The sequence below is a fragment of the Ischnura elegans genome, chromosome 1 (genome assembly GCF_921293095.1).
Source record: "Ischnura elegans chromosome 1, ioIscEleg1.1, whole genome shotgun sequence".
In the NCBI taxonomy this organism is placed as follows: domain Eukaryota; kingdom Metazoa; phylum Arthropoda; class Insecta; order Odonata; family Coenagrionidae; genus Ischnura; species Ischnura elegans.
In genome coordinates this window covers 108,318,477-108,333,468 of record NC_060246.1, presented here as the reverse complement: position 1 = coordinate 108,333,468, position 14,992 = coordinate 108,318,477, and the positions used below count along the sequence as shown (strand labels likewise).

The window sequence follows — 14,992 nt, the reverse complement described above, 5'->3', positions numbered from 1 at the left end:
TTATGTTGGGCCGATCCCGGCGGTACTGCAATACCGGGCCAACCCGCGGCAGGGATGGAGTAAACTCCGGGGACCCCGCCCATGTTCAAAAATCAGATTAATATTCTGGTCCAGCAATGCTGGACGTATCAGATATTAAGCTGATAAGAACAGATACTACACTTTGATCTTAGCCATAAGGCCGAGAAGCGATAATTAATAAATTTTTCCGGGGTTCCGGGACGGTTTTTCGGGTATTTTGCGTGATGAGGTCGGATGGTGCGGCGGCGGTGTGCGGCGAGAGTTTTTGAGGCGAGGAACGGTCTCGGAATGGCGAATTTTAGGCGTGAGAATGGGAAAAAATTCGCATGAAAGTGTTGTGTGGAGACTCCGGGAGTTTTGGTGTCGTCGGCGGGTCCGGGAGAGTCGTAGGAGCGTCGCGGACGTAACGGACGCGGGCCGTTTTCCGGGCCTTCGGTGCCATCTGTCGTGTGGGATCGCAGCGTCCTTCGTGGAGCATCCTGCGTTCGCTTCCCAGGGGAATGCTTTGGTCCTGGGAAATTCCCAAAAAATTGCCATTTCCGGGGACTCGAAGAAGTCACTCAAAATCTTCCAGAAAACGTCAATAAACACGATGAGAGAGCATTATCCTACTCACTCGAGTCATGTATTTTCTTTCGAAATGCTGAAATTCCGGGGAATCTGATGAAAAAATGCTTAAAAAGTCCTCTCCGAGGAATTGATTAAAAACTGCCTAAAAAGTCCTCTCCGGGGACTGGAAAAAATGTCCAAAATCTTCATCAATGGCTAGAATACGGGACGGAAGAATCGGCATCAGTCAATAATTTCGGATGTTTTTGCAAAAAATATCGGCATGAAATGCAACTCTCCGAAAGAAAGCAATTCACGGTTTCATTGGACACCTGTGTTTCGTCATCATTCGCGACCCTCATTTTTTTACACTTGAAGTAAACAGAGTGCCGACGCCATCGTCGGCCTCCGGGTCGAACTATCTGCCAGCGGCACGGCCCCCGCGAAATTCGACTGCGCTTTCAGTGGAAGGCGTTCATTGTTAGCGACGACTCCTTGGTAACGCGGATGAATGCCGCGTGTATTTCACCAGAAGCGTGATGCGTCCGTCTTGTCTCGTCATATTCGCAAGAAAAACTTGGAATTCTCGAGGAAACCTACGCTTGGCGGTCATTTTCCATGTTCACTCGATCCGGTGAATATTTGGAAGTTATTTTATAAATCTTGCATTCACCTAATTTCCGTGTGAAAAGTGTGCGGAAACTGTTTCGACAGCTTTCCGGAAGGTTTTCTTAAAAGTGAAAAATTTCATCATCATTCCCACGACGTATGTCACTCTTGGCATGCGAGTCCCGTACCCATATACTACACTCCTATGTTAGCCATAAGGCCGAGGAGCCGGAAAAATTGTGCCCGGCTCTGCACTAGGATCAGTGCACTGCATTAGATGAACTTTTCTGCAGTGTTAGTGAGGGCATATTATTCATCCTCTTCAAACGATGTCTCATGTTAAAAAATTATGTTTTCTGTCAGTTTTTATTTTTTGTGCTGTTGCTTGTTATTTTACAGACATGGTTTGAATGTAAAATGGTGATAAAATAAATGAATGAAGTGGTGGCCAGTGTTATTTTCTTCTTTCCTTCGCCCATTCGTTTCTTGCCTCACGAATCTCCGGACTTTGTCGAATTTTCGCGATTCGGGAATTTTTTAAATGAAACAAGGAAGAGAAACATCTGTTCTCATCAGCTTTTCTGATTTTTGGAACCATTTATGTTGGGCCGATCCCGGCGGTACTGCAATACCGGGCCAACCCGCGGCAGGGATGGAGTAAACTCCGGGGACCCCGCCCATGTTCAAAAATCAGATTAATATTCTGGTCCAGCAATGCTGGACGTATCAGATATTAAGCTGATAAGAACAGATACTACACTTTGATCTTAGCCATAAGGCCGAGAAGCGATAATTAATAATTTTTCCGGGGTTCCGGGACGGTTTTTCGGGTATTTTGCGTGAGGAGGTCGGATGCTGCGGCGGTGGTGTGCGGCGAGAGTTTTTGAGGCGAGGAACGGTCTCGGAATGGCGAATTTTAGGCGTGAGAATGGGAAAAAATTCGCATGAAAGTGTTGTGTGGAGACTCCGGGAGTTTTGGTGTCATCGGCGGGTCCGGGAGAGTCGTAGGAGCGTCGCGGACGTAACGGACGCGGGCCGTTTTCCGGGCCTTCGGTGCCATCTGTCGTGTGGGATCGCAGCGTCCTTCGTGGAGCATCCTGCGTTCGCTTCCCAGGGGAATGCTTTGGTCCTGGGAAATTCCCAAAAAATTGCCATTTCCGGGGACTCGAAGAAGTCACTCAAAATCTTCCAGAAAACGTCAATAAACACGATGAGAGAGCATTATCCTACCCATAAGGCCGAGAAGCGATAATTAATAAATTTTTCCGGGGTTCCGGGACGGTTTTTCGGGTATTTTGCGTGATGAGGTCGGATGGTGCGGCGGCGGTGTGCGGCGAGAGTTTTTGAGGCGAGGAACGGTCTCGGAATGGCGAATTTTAGGCGTGAGAATGGGAAAAAATTCGCATGAAAGTGTTGTGTGGAGACTCCGGGAGTTTTGGTGTCGTCGGCGGGTCCGGGAGAGTCGTAGGAGCGTCGCGGACGTAACGGACGCGGGCCGTTTTCCGGGCCTTCGGTGCCATCTGTCGTGTGGGATCGCAGCGTCCTTCGTGGAGCATCCTGCGTTCGCTTCCCAGGGGAATGCTTTGGTCCTGGGAAATTCCCAAAAAATTGCCATTTCCGGGGACTCGAAGAAGTCACTCAAAATCTTCCAGAAAACGTCAATAAACACGATGAGAGAGCATTATCCTACTCACTCGAGCCATGTATTTTCTTTCGAAATGCTAAAATTCCGGGGAATCTGATGAAAAACTGCTTAAAAAGTCCTCTCCGAGGAATTGATTAAAAACTGCCTAAAAAGTCCTCTCCGGGGACTGGAAAAAATGTCCAAAATCTTCATCAATGGCTAGAATACGGGACGGAAGAATCGGCATCAGTCAATAATTTCGGATGTTTTTGCAAAAAATATCGGCATGAAATGCAACTCTCCGAAAGAAAGCAATTCACGGTTTCATTGGACACCTGTGTTTCGTCATCATTCGCGACCCTCATTTTTTTACACTTGAAGTAAACAGAGTGCCGACGCCATCGTCGGCCTCCGGGTCGAACTATCTGCCAGCGGCACGGCCCCCGCGAAATTCGACTGCGCTTTCAGTGGAAGGCGTTCATTGTTAGCGACGACTCCTTGGTAACGCGGATGAATGCCGCGTGTATTTCACCAGAAGCGTGATGCGTCCGTCTTGTCTCGTCATATTCGCAAGAAAAACTTGGAATTCTCGAGGAAACCTACGCTTGGCGGTCATTTTCCATGTTCACTCGATCCGGTGAATATTTGGAAGTTATTTTATAAATCTTGCATTCACCTAATTTCCGTGTGAAAAGTGTGCGGAAACTGTTTCGACAGCTTTCCGGAAGGTTTTCTTAAAAGTGAAAAATTTCATCATCATTCCCACGACGTATGTCACTCTTGGCATGCGAGTCCCGTACCCATATACTACACTCCTATGTTAGCCATAAGGCCGAGGAGCCGGAAAAATTGTGCCCGGCTCTGCACTAGGATCAGTGCACTGCATTAGATGAACTTTTCTGCAGTGTTAGTGAGGGCATATTATTCATCCTCTTCAAACGATGTCTCATGTTAAAAAATTATGTTTTCTGTCAGTTTTTATTTTTTGTGCTGTTGCTTGTTATTTTACAGACATGGTTTGAATGTAAAATGGTGATAAAATAAATGAATGAAGTGGTGGCCAGTGTTATTTTCTTCTTTCCTTCGCCCATTCGTTTCTTGCCTCACGAATCTCCGGACTTTGTCGAATTTTCGCGATTCGGGAATTTTTTAAATGAAACAAGGAAGAGAAACATCTGTTCTCATCAGCTTTTCTGATTTTTGGAACCATTTATGTTGGGCCGATCCCGGCGGTACTGCAATACCGGGCCAACCCGCGGCAGGGATGGAGTAAACTCCGGGGACCCCGCCCATGTTCAAAAATCAGATTAATATTCTGGTCCAGCAATGCTGGACGTATCAGATATTAAGCTGATAAGAACAGATACTACACTTTGATCTTAGCCATAAGGCCGAGAAGCGATAATTAATAATTTTTCCGGGGTTCCGGGACGGTTTTTCGGGTATTTTGCGTGAGGAGGTCGGATGCTGCGGCGGCGGTGTGCGGCGAGAGTTTTTGAGGCGAGGAACGGTCTCGGAATGGCGAATTTTAGGCGTGAGAATGGGAAAAAATTCGCATGAAAGTGTTGTGTGGAGACTCCGGGAGTTTTGGTGTCGTCGGCGGGTCCGGGAGAGTCGTAGGAGCGTCGCGGACGTAACGGACGCGGGCCGTTTTCCGGGCCTTCGGTGCCATCTGTCGTGTGGGATCGCAGCGTCCTTCGTGGAGCATCCTGCGTTCGCTTCCCAGGGGAATGCTTTGGTCCTGGGAAATTCCCAAAAAATTGCCATTTCCGGGGACTCGAAGAAGTCACTCAAAATCTTCCAGAAAACGTCAATAAACACGATGAGAGAGCATTATCCTACTCACTCGAGTCATGCATTTTCTTTCGAAATGCTGAAATTCCGGGGAATCTGATGAAAAAATGCTTAAAAAGTCCTCTCCGAGGAATTGATTAAAAACTGCCTAAAAAGTCCTCTCCGGGGACTGGAAAAAATGGCCAAAATCTTCATCAATGGCTAGAATACGGGAGGGAAGAATCGGCATCAGTCAATAATTTCGGATGTTTTTGCAAAAAATATCGGCATGAAATGCAACTCTCCGAAAGAAAGCAATTCACGGTTTCATTGGACACCTGTGTTTCGTCATCATTCGCGACCCTCATTTTTTTACACTTGAAGTAAACAGAGTGCCGACGCCATCGTCGGCCTCCGGGTCGAACTATCTGCCAGCGGCACGGCCCCCGCGAAATTCGACTGCGCTTTCAGTGGAAGGCGTTCATTGTTAGCGACGACTCCTTGGTAACGCGGATGAATGCCGCGTGTATTTCACCAGAAGCGTGATGCGTCCGTCTTGTCTCGTCATATTCGCAAGAAAAACTTGGAATTCTCGAGGAAACCTACGCTTGGCGGTCATTTTCCATGTTCACTCGATCCGGTGAATATTTGGAAGTTATTTTATAAATCTTGCATTCACCTAATTTCCGTGTGAAAAGTGTGCGGAAACTGTTTCGACAGCTTTCCGGAAGGTTTTCTTAAAAGTGAAAAATTTCATCATCATTCCCACGACGTATGTCACTCTTGGCATGCGAGTCCCGTACCCATATACTACACTCCTATGTTAGCCATAAGGCCGAGGAGCCGGAAAAATTGTGCCCGGCTCTGCACTAGGATCAGTGCACTGCATTAGATGAACTTTTCTGCAGTGTTAGTGAGGGCATATTATTCATCCTCTTCAAACGATGTCTCATGTTAAAAAATTATGTTTTCTGTCAGTTTTTATTTTTTGTGCTGTTGCTTGTTATTTTACAGACATGGTTTGAATGTAAAATGGTGATAAAATAAATGAATGAAGTGGTGGCCAGTGTTATTTTCTTCTTTCCTTCGCCCATTCGTTTCTTGCCTCACGAATCTCCGGACTTTGTCGAATTTTCGCGATTCGGGAATTTTTTAAATGAAACAAGGAAGAGAAACATCTGTTCTCATCAGCTTTTCTGATTTTTGGAACCTTTTATGTTGGGCCGATCCCGGCGGTACTGCAATACCGGGCCAACCCGCGGCAGGGATGGAGTAAACTCCGGGGACCCCGCCCATGTTCAAAAATCAGATTAATATTCTGGTCCAGCAATGCTGGACGTATCAGATATTAAGCTGATAAGAACAGATTTAAGACGTTTATTGAGCATATTTTTGAAAATACAGAGTTTTAAGCATTAAATTCAAAATCACAGGGCCCTCCCATTTCTTTTGGGGGGCATTATTTATACATCAAGTACCCCCTCCTAATGAGGGGGCCTTTTTATAGAGAATATATATTTTACATATTTATTTGTTATACATAGTCCCCTGGTCCAAAGTGGGCCAGGGGCTCATAGTTTTTATATTCCATCGTCTCCTCAAGCCTTACGGCAGTCCAATGTTCATTAAATTCATATACATGGGGGGGGAGTTTGGGGAAAGGAAAGGATAAAGATTTGTTAAGGTGAAGAAGGTGAAAGGGAAGGGCTTCACTGCACTGCACCGCACTACACTCATCCATCGCCGCCGATTCCGTCCTCGTACTGTCGATGCCCGGTGATGTGCTCGACGTAGAGGTCACGTGACCACCTGATGACATCGGAGACCATCAGCTTCTTCATCAGGAAGGCGTAGCGTCGCGGAATGCCCAGGCCCCTGAGAACACGGTCGTTCTCTGGGTCCCAAGAGCCAAGGCTTCCCACGACGAAACCCTCCACCGATGCGCTGTACCCCAGGACGGCGAGGTCTGCTGCCAGCCCGGCGTACTTCTCCTCCTTCAGTCGCCGGGCCTCCTGGAGCGCTGATCTCCGGTTGTCAAAAGGGATGGTCACGTCGATCATCCGGGCGGTCATGGTCTTCTTATCTGTAATAAGAATGTCAGGTCGTAAGTCTGAATTTACTTCAGGGACGGTCCTATTAATCCTCACCTCCTCATCTGACCGTCCCTTGCGTCCCATGATAGCGTTTGTCAGCCGGGTAAGCACGCTATCATGCCTTCGTCTCCATGTCAGGGAATGTCGGGTGCAATGGTTGAGGACGTGGGGGAGGGTCTCATCCCCGTATCCGCAACGCCGGCATCTCCTGTCGCCTGAGGGATCGTATCGCCTGCAAGCGTTCAGCGGCAGGACATCGAGGCGAGCACGATGGATGAATCTCCAGTCACAAAACCTGGTGTATCTCCCTCCCACCAGGAAGTGACTGGAGGCAGCTGCGACCGAGGAAGCAGAGAAGACCTTACCCTGGTCCGGTTTCGCTACCAGGCGAGCCAGGTAAGCTTCCCGGACCCGGTTCTTCAGCGTCTTGGCGAGAACCCCGATTGCTCGGGGTGGCACCAAGACGCGTGAAGCGGCCTCTCCACCTCCAAGGACGATCTGCGGCTCGTTCAAGATGTCCGACCACCGCCAGCCCAAGGCGATCCGATCTCTCAGGCGACGCGAAGCGGAGCGCACCTGGGTGAAGAGGGATGAAAAGTCACCGCTCACAGACCCGAATGGCGCCTCAGTGTTGCCACTGAGGTAAGCCATCAGGTCGGCCGTGGACGGCATCCTTTTCATCTTCCTCTTGACCACTTCGCGCAAGCGTCCCCAGGCCATCTTCTTCACCACAGGGTCCCTGCAGTTCAGAAGACGGTAGCCATGCACCACCGTCAGTACGTCAGTCAAGTCAGTTACGGGAAGTAGGCCTGCTCCTCCGTGTCTATGGTGAATATAGACGATCTCATTGGAGGCTCTGGTCGGCAGGTTCAGCCATCTCTTGCAGCAGGTCTTGATGAGTCTGTCTGTCGGGGCAAGGTCTGTCTTCCGGACGTTGCCAGCTCGTATTATGAAGTCCAACCTGGAGAGAAGGAAAGTGCTGGTGGCGGAGATCTTCTGCCACGGGGCGAGGAGTGACTCGTCTATCTTCTTGATGTCCTCGCCCAGCTTCTGCAGCTCTTCCCTGGGGGTCTGGCAGACACGGAATCCGAAGGGGACCCCCAGGTACTTGTAGCTCTCCCCCTCTCGCAGGCTGGTGATGGCCCCACCCTGGATGTTGAATTGGCGGGGCTCCACGGGCTGGCTGGTGCGGAAGTCCAGGGACAGTGTCGAACATTTAGCCGGGTTGAACCTGAGGCCGGCGTCGGTAGCAGCTACCCCGACGCGATCCAGGAGCGCTTGCAGATGGTCGGCGCTCTTCCCCACGAGGACGATGTCGTCGGCATACCCCAGGACGGAGATGGTGGTGTCCAAAACCTTGATGCCATGGACCTCTGCTTCCTCCTGGGCTGCCCTGATGACGTGCTCGATCCCCTACTACACTTTGATCTTAGCCATAAGGCCGAGAAGCGATAATTAATAAATTTTTCCGGGGTTCCGGGACGGTTTTTCGGGTATTTTGCGTGATGAGGTCGGATGGTGCGGCGGCGGTGTGCGGCGAGAGTTTTTGAGGCGAGGAACGGTCTCGGAATGGCGAATTTTAGGCGTGAGAATGGGAAAAAATTCGCATGAAAGTGTTGTGTGGAGACTCCGGGAGTTTTGGTGTCGTCGGCGGGTCCGGGAGAGTCGTAGGAGCGTCGCGGACGTAACGGACGCGGGCCGTTTTCCGGGCCTTCGGTGCCATCTGTCGTGTGGGATCGCAGCGTCCTTCGTGGAGCATCCTGCGTTCGCTTCCCAGGGGAATGCTTTGGTCCTGGGAAATTCCCAAAAAATTGCCATTTCCGGGGACTCGAAGAAGTCACTCAAAATCTTCCAGAAAACGTCAATAAACACGATGAGAGAGCATTATCCTACTCACTCGAGTCATGCATTTTCTTTCGAAATGCTGAAATTCCGGGGAATCTGATGAAAAAATGCTTAAAAAGTCCTCTCCGAGGAATTGATTAAAAACTGCCTAAAAAGTCCTCTCCGGGGACTGGAAAAAATGTCCAAAATCTTCATCAATGGCTAGAATACGGGAGGGAAGAATCGGCATCAGTCAATAATTTCGAATGTTTTTGCAAAAAATATCGGCATGAAATGCAACTCTCCGAAAGAAAGCAATTCACGGTTTCATTGGACACCTGTTTTTCGTCATCATTCGCGACCCTCATTTTTTTACACTTGAAGTAAACAGAGTGCCGACGCCATCGTCGGCCTCCGGGTCGAACTATCTGCCAGCGGCACGGCCCCCGCGAAATTCGACTGCGCTTTCAGTGGAAGGCGTTCATTGTTAGCGACGACTCCTTGGTAACGCGGATGAATGCCGCGTGTATTTCACCAGAAGCGTGATGCGTCCGTCTTGTCTCGTCATATTCGCAAGAAAAACTTGGAATTCTCGAGGAAACCTACGCTTGGCGGTCATTTTCCATGTTCACTCGATCCGGTGAATATTTGGAAGTTATTTTATAAATCTTGCATTCACCTAATTTCCGTGTGAAAAGTGTGCGGAAACTGTTTCGACAGCTTTCCGGAAGGTTTTCTTAAAAGTGAAAAATTTCATCATCATTCCCACGACGTATGTCACTCTTGGCATGCGAGTCCCGTACCCATATACTACACTCCTATGTTAGCCATAAGGCCGAGGAGCCGGAAAAATTGTGCCCGGCTCTGCACTAGGATCAGTGCACTGCATTAGATGAACTTTTCTGCAGTGTTAGTGAGGGCATATTATTCATCCTCTTCAAACGATGTCTCATGTTAAAAAATTATGTTTTCTGTCAGTTTTTATTTTTTGTGCTGTTGCTTGTTATTTTACAGACATGGTTTGAATGTAAAATGGTGATAAAATAAATGAATGAAGTGGTGGCCAGTGTTATTTTCTTCTTTCCTTCGCCCATTCGTTTCTTGCCTCACGAATCTCCGGACTTTGTCGAATTTTCGCGATTCGGGAATTTTTTAAATGAAACAAGGAAGAGAAACATCTGTTCTCATCAGCTTTTCTGATTTTTGGAACCATTTATGTTGGGCCGATCCCGGCGGTACTGCAATACCGGGCCAACCCGCGGCAGGGATGGAGTAAACTCCGGGGACCCCGCCCATGTTCAAAAATCAGATTAATATTCTGGTCCAGCAATGCTGGACGTATCAGATATTAAGCTGATAAGAACAGATACTACACTTTGATCTTAGCCATAAGGCCGAGAAGCGATAATTAATAAATTTTTCCGGGGTTCCGGGACGGTTTTTCGGGTATTTTGCGTGATGAGGTCGGATGCTGCGGCGGTGGTGTGCGGCGAGAGTTTTTGAGGCGAGGAACGGTCTCGGAATGGCGAATTTTAGGCGTGAGAATGGGAAAAAATTCGCATGAAAGTGTTGTGTGGAGACTCCGGGAGTTTTGGTGTCGTCGGCGGGTCCGGGAGAGTCGTAGGAGCGTCGCGGACGTAACGGACGCGGTCCGTTTTCCGGGCCTTCGGTGCCATCTGTCGTGTGGGATCGCAGCGTCCTTCGTGGAGCATCCTGCGTTCGCTTCCCAGGGGAATGCTTTGGTCCTGGGAAATTCCCAAAAAATTGCCATTTCCGGGGACTCGAAGAAGTCACTCAAAATCTTCCAGAAAACGTCAATAAACACGATGAGAGAGCATTATCCTACTCACTCGAGCCATGTATTTTCTTTCGAAATGCTAAAATTCCGGGGAATCTGATGAAAAACTGCTTAAAAAGTCCTCTCCGAGGAATTGATTAAAAACTGCCTAAAAAGTCCTCTCCGGGGACTGGAAAAAATGTCCAAAATCTTCATCAATGGCTAGAATACGGGACGGAAGAATCGGCATCAGTCAATAATTTCGGATGTTTTTGCAAAAAATATCGGCATGAAATGCAACTCTCCGAAAGAAAGCAATTCACGGTTTCATTGGACACCTGTGTTTCGTCATCATTCGCGACCCTCATTTTTTTACACTTGAAGTAAACAGAGTGCCGACGCCATCGTCGGCCTCCGGGTCGAACTATCTGCCAGCGGCACGGCCCCCGCGAAATTCGACTGCGCTTTCAGTGGAAGGCGTTCATTGTTAGCGACGACTCCTTGGTAACGCGGATGAATGCCGCGTGTATTTCACCAGAAGCGTGATGCGTCCGTCTTGTCTCGTCATATTCGCAAGAAAAACTTGGAATTCTCGAGGAAACCTACGCTTGGCGGTCATTTTCCATGTTCACTCGATCCGGTGAATATTTGGAAGTTATTTTATAAATCTTGCATTCACCTAATTTCCGTGTGAAAAGTGTGCGGAAACTGTTTCGACAGCTTTCCGGAAGGTTTTCTTAAAAGTGAAAAATTTCATCATCATTCCCACGACGTATGTCACTCTTGGCATGCGAGTCCCGTACCCATATACTACACTCCTATGTTAGCCATAAGGCCGAGGAGCCGGAAAAATTGTGCCCGGCTCTGCACTAGGATCAGTGCACTGCATTAGATGAACTTTTCTGCAGTGTTAGTGAGGGCATATTATTCATCCTCTTCAAACGATGTCTCATGTTAAAAAATTATGTTTTCTGTCAGTTTTTATTTTTTGTGCTGTTGCTCGTTATTTTACAGACATGGTTTAAATGTAAAATGGTGATAAAATAAATGAATGAAGTGGTGGCCAGTGTTATTTTCTTCTTTCCTTCGCCCATTCGTTTCTTGCCTCACGAATCTCCGGACTTTGTCGAATTTTCGCGATTCGGGAATTTTTTAAATGAAACAAGGAAGAGAAACATCTGTTCTCATCAGCTTTTCTGATTTTTGGAACCTTTTATGTTGGGCCGATCCCGGCGGTACTGCAATACCGGGCCAACCCGCGGCAGGGATGGAGTAAACTCCGGGGACCCCGCCCATGTTCAAAAATCAGATTAATATTCTGGTCCAGCAATGCTGGACGTATCAGATATTAAGCTGATAAGAACAGATAAATTGTATTTATTTAGTATATTGCCAAGTACAGAGTTATATCCAAAACAGATATTGTTACAGATCCCCCCACCTTTCGTGGGGGGGGATGATACAATAGGGCGACCCACCAAGTGTGGGCCGCCCTGGTAATAGTTTTTGGCTCTATTACAAATTAATATTGGCCCCTCACTTAGGGGCCACTTGTCACCGCCGGCCTCGAAGTGAGGCCGGTCGGGCAATGTTTTTAAAGTTCAATGTTTGATTCACACATTCACTTCGCTTCTTCATTTTTCAATCTCATTCATACCAGGGATAATAATTCACACCATTCACGTCTTTTTATTTACATAAGATTTTACCATTCATACATGCGAGGCAGCCACTTATACCCCGTGGCCGCCCGCTCTTTCATACTTGCGTCGTGGCCACTTATACACTATGGCCACGAGCGCATTTTCTCCGCCGCGACGTTCTTCTGTCTTGTCTTCCCCGTCCGAAGGCGCGTGGAAGGCCCCCTAGTTCCACGCGCCACCGCTCCACGCTGCCTGCAGCCGGTCGCCGGGAGCGCGCAGAGTCCCCAGGTCCACGCGCAACTCCTCTGCGCATGGCTGCTGCTGGCGTCGTCAGCAGGGCGGCGGGGACGGGGAGGGCGGGGGGGAAAGAGGGGCGGAAGCACTGGAGGTGAGGCGACATTCCTCGAATGCCGCCGAAGGCCGCCGCATTCTTCTCCTCCCCCACTACCGCCACAGCGGCGGAGAGACACACACACTAACACAACACTCACACACATTTGCCCTGGCTTTAGGCCGCTCCCTCCCCTCCGTCACTGGCGCTTGGGAAAGGGCAACGGAGGGGAACACCTGCCTATCGTGGGAACGGCCTGCAGCGAAGCCGACGCCGGCGCGCCACCTGCCCGAGACTGCGGCCGGCGGGCGAACTGAAAACTTCGGCGGGCGACACCGCACGATGAAATTGACCATTTAAATCCCTGGGCGCGCGCGCACGCGGCAATCTCTATTTACACTACGCCCAGGGAACATTCACACGTTCGCCGCGACAACGAAAAACCGTCACGTCGATGCTTACATCGTTGCCGCGACGCACACACACAGAAAAACACACTCATGGCCACATCGCGTCACACACGGTGCCGCCCCCGACACAACACATACACTCGAGGATGGTGGGAAACATACACACAATGAAGAAACGAAAACGCAACAAAGCACACACACACATTGACTGCCCGTGAGTATTCCCTTCACTTCACGCGATATATACAAGAACCATTCACACCATGGCACGCTACCTCGCCTCCGAGTGAATCGACGCATTGCGGTCACTCTCCGTCGCACTAACTACACTCGGAGGGGGTGCCGTAAATGGAAAGTCGATGCCAGACCGTACTTTCGCATTCACACAACACAAACACACGGGAATCTCACGGGCCCTAACCTAACACGAATATATATATACATATGTAAACATGGCTCCTGGCGTCTCGGGCGGTGAGTGGACGTCCTCAGGAGCACATTACACAGGGGCAGGGATCAGAGGGGGTTACGGGAGGGCAAGGGGGGGCGTCGCGGTCCCTCGGCGTCCTTAGACTCGGCTCCCCTCGTCCAACGATGGGAGCTCCGTCGTCCGGAACGCCGCTCTCCCTCGACGCCGCGCGGTCCTCGGCGCCTCCCGCTCCAGGCTGCTCCGTGGCGGCGCCTCTGCTCCCTGCCCCTCCTCCGGCGGTGGGTGCGGCAACCCGGATGGGAGTCTCTGCCGGCGGGTACTGGCGGACCCCGGTCATGTGCCCGACGTAAATATCCCGCGACCACTTGATGGCCGCGAGAACCATCTTTCGTCGGGCACGGCGAATGCGGGATTTAGGGATGTGGAGCCGGGCGAGGAGAGAGTCATTCTCCCACGTCCAGCTCCCCAGTGCGCCTACCACCAACGCGTCGAGATGGACCTCCATCTTGTAGGCGCACCGGACCCGCATTCGATCGACCAGGGCGGCGTATTTTTCGATCTTCTTCGCCTTCGCTGCTGCCATGGCCTCCGGTCGGTTCTCGAAGGGCACTGTGATGTCGATCACGTGGATCACGCCCCTCGGAACCTCCCAGATGACCAAGTCGGGACGCAGCAGCGACTCGTCGCCAGGTACCCGCTGATTCACTCGCACCTCCCATCCTTGCGGCAGCTCAGCGACCAGCAGACTGATGATTTCGTCGTGGCGCCGGGTCCACCCGTCCGCATGCGGCAAGCAGTGGTTCACCACATGCGGCAAGGTCTCCTCCGCGTGTCCACAGACCCGGCACCGAGTGTCTCTCCTGGCCGCTCCTCTTCTTGCCGCATTCAGGGGGAGAACGTTCAGCCGCGCTCTGTGAATGAAGCGCCAGTCGCAAAACCGGATCCCCACTCCTCCCGACACCCAGTGGTTCGAGTCCGGGTGTCGAGAGCTCACTGCTATCACCTTACCTTGATCCGGCTTCGCGACCAGCGAGCGCCTGAAGCCCTCCCCCATGGCCGCCAAGATGATTCCGTGCAGCCTCCTCCGGGCAGAGGCCGGCACGGTCATCTCTTCCCTCGACGGCGTCACTCGCTGGACGACGATGGCCAACTCCGCCCTGGCGGCGCTCCACGCCCACCGGATATCCACGAAGCGCCGCAGTTGCCTCGTCGCCGCGCGCACTCTGGTCCAGTGCGACGACGCCGCGATCGTTCCCGTCCCGACGACGTCGTCGGCGGCGCCATTGAGGAAGTCGCACATCGACTCCCTACTCAGCACCGCCGTCCGTTGCGTCCTTCCCGTCCGCCTGCTGATGATGTCCCGCAAGGTGTGCCACGCCACATCCGCGACGCACACGTCCGGACATGTGAGCATCCGGAACGCGTGCACCACGGTGAGCGCATCCTTGCGGGCCGGCAGCGGGACGTAGCCACCCCCTCCCCGGCTCCTGGGGAGGGAGATCATTTCCCGCGCCGCGCGGGTCGGGAGACTCATCCACTTCTTCACCGTTCGCTGCATCTCCTTGTCGAAGTCGTGGATGGCCTTCTTCGGGACAGGGACGATTCGGAGGGGAAATTCGAGACGCGGTGTCAGGAAGACGTGCACCGCGTCTATCTTCTGCCACGGCGCCAAGTCCGATTCGTCGAGCCGCCGGAGATCCTCGAGGATGGAGTCGAGCGCCGTGGCGGGCGCCGCGTTGACTTTCAGGCCGATCGGTGCCCCCAGGTAGGTGTATGAGTCACCTACGCCGAGCGACCTGATGGGAGAGCCGCAGATGGAAAAGGGGGTGCGTTGAACACCCCTGGAGCGCTGTGGCGTCGTGCATCGCCAGTCCACGTGTAGCGATGCACACTTCCCCGGATTGAAGG

At 51.1% G+C, this 14,992-nt stretch overlaps 5 non-coding genes and 1 pseudogene across 5 annotated transcripts; all 6 read right to left on the bottom strand.

The window, feature by feature from the left end:
* LOC124173815 lies at positions 1-193 on the bottom strand. Its single transcript, XR_006868776.1, has one exon. It is a non-coding gene; the product is annotated as a U2 spliceosomal RNA (small nuclear RNA).
* Positions 194-1,777: 1,584 nt separating this feature from the next.
* Positions 1,778-1,970, bottom strand: LOC124173814. The gene has a single exon (XR_006868775.1). It is a non-coding gene; the product is annotated as a U2 spliceosomal RNA (small nuclear RNA).
* A 2,043-nt stretch (positions 1,971-4,013) lies between these two features.
* Positions 4,014-4,206, bottom strand: LOC124173813. The gene has a single exon (XR_006868774.1). It is a non-coding gene; the product is annotated as a U2 spliceosomal RNA (small nuclear RNA).
* Positions 4,207-5,789: 1,583 nt separating this feature from the next.
* On the bottom strand, positions 5,790-5,984 carry LOC124173736. The gene has a single exon (XR_006868724.1). It is a non-coding gene; the product is annotated as a U2 spliceosomal RNA (small nuclear RNA).
* A 3,722-nt stretch (positions 5,985-9,706) lies between these two features.
* On the bottom strand, positions 9,707-9,899 carry LOC124173812. The gene has a single exon (XR_006868773.1). It is a non-coding gene; the product is annotated as a U2 spliceosomal RNA (small nuclear RNA).
* Positions 9,900-11,483: 1,584 nt separating this feature from the next.
* LOC124173724 lies at positions 11,484-11,693 on the bottom strand (annotated as a pseudogene).
* Positions 11,694-14,992: the final 3,299 nt, after the last annotated feature.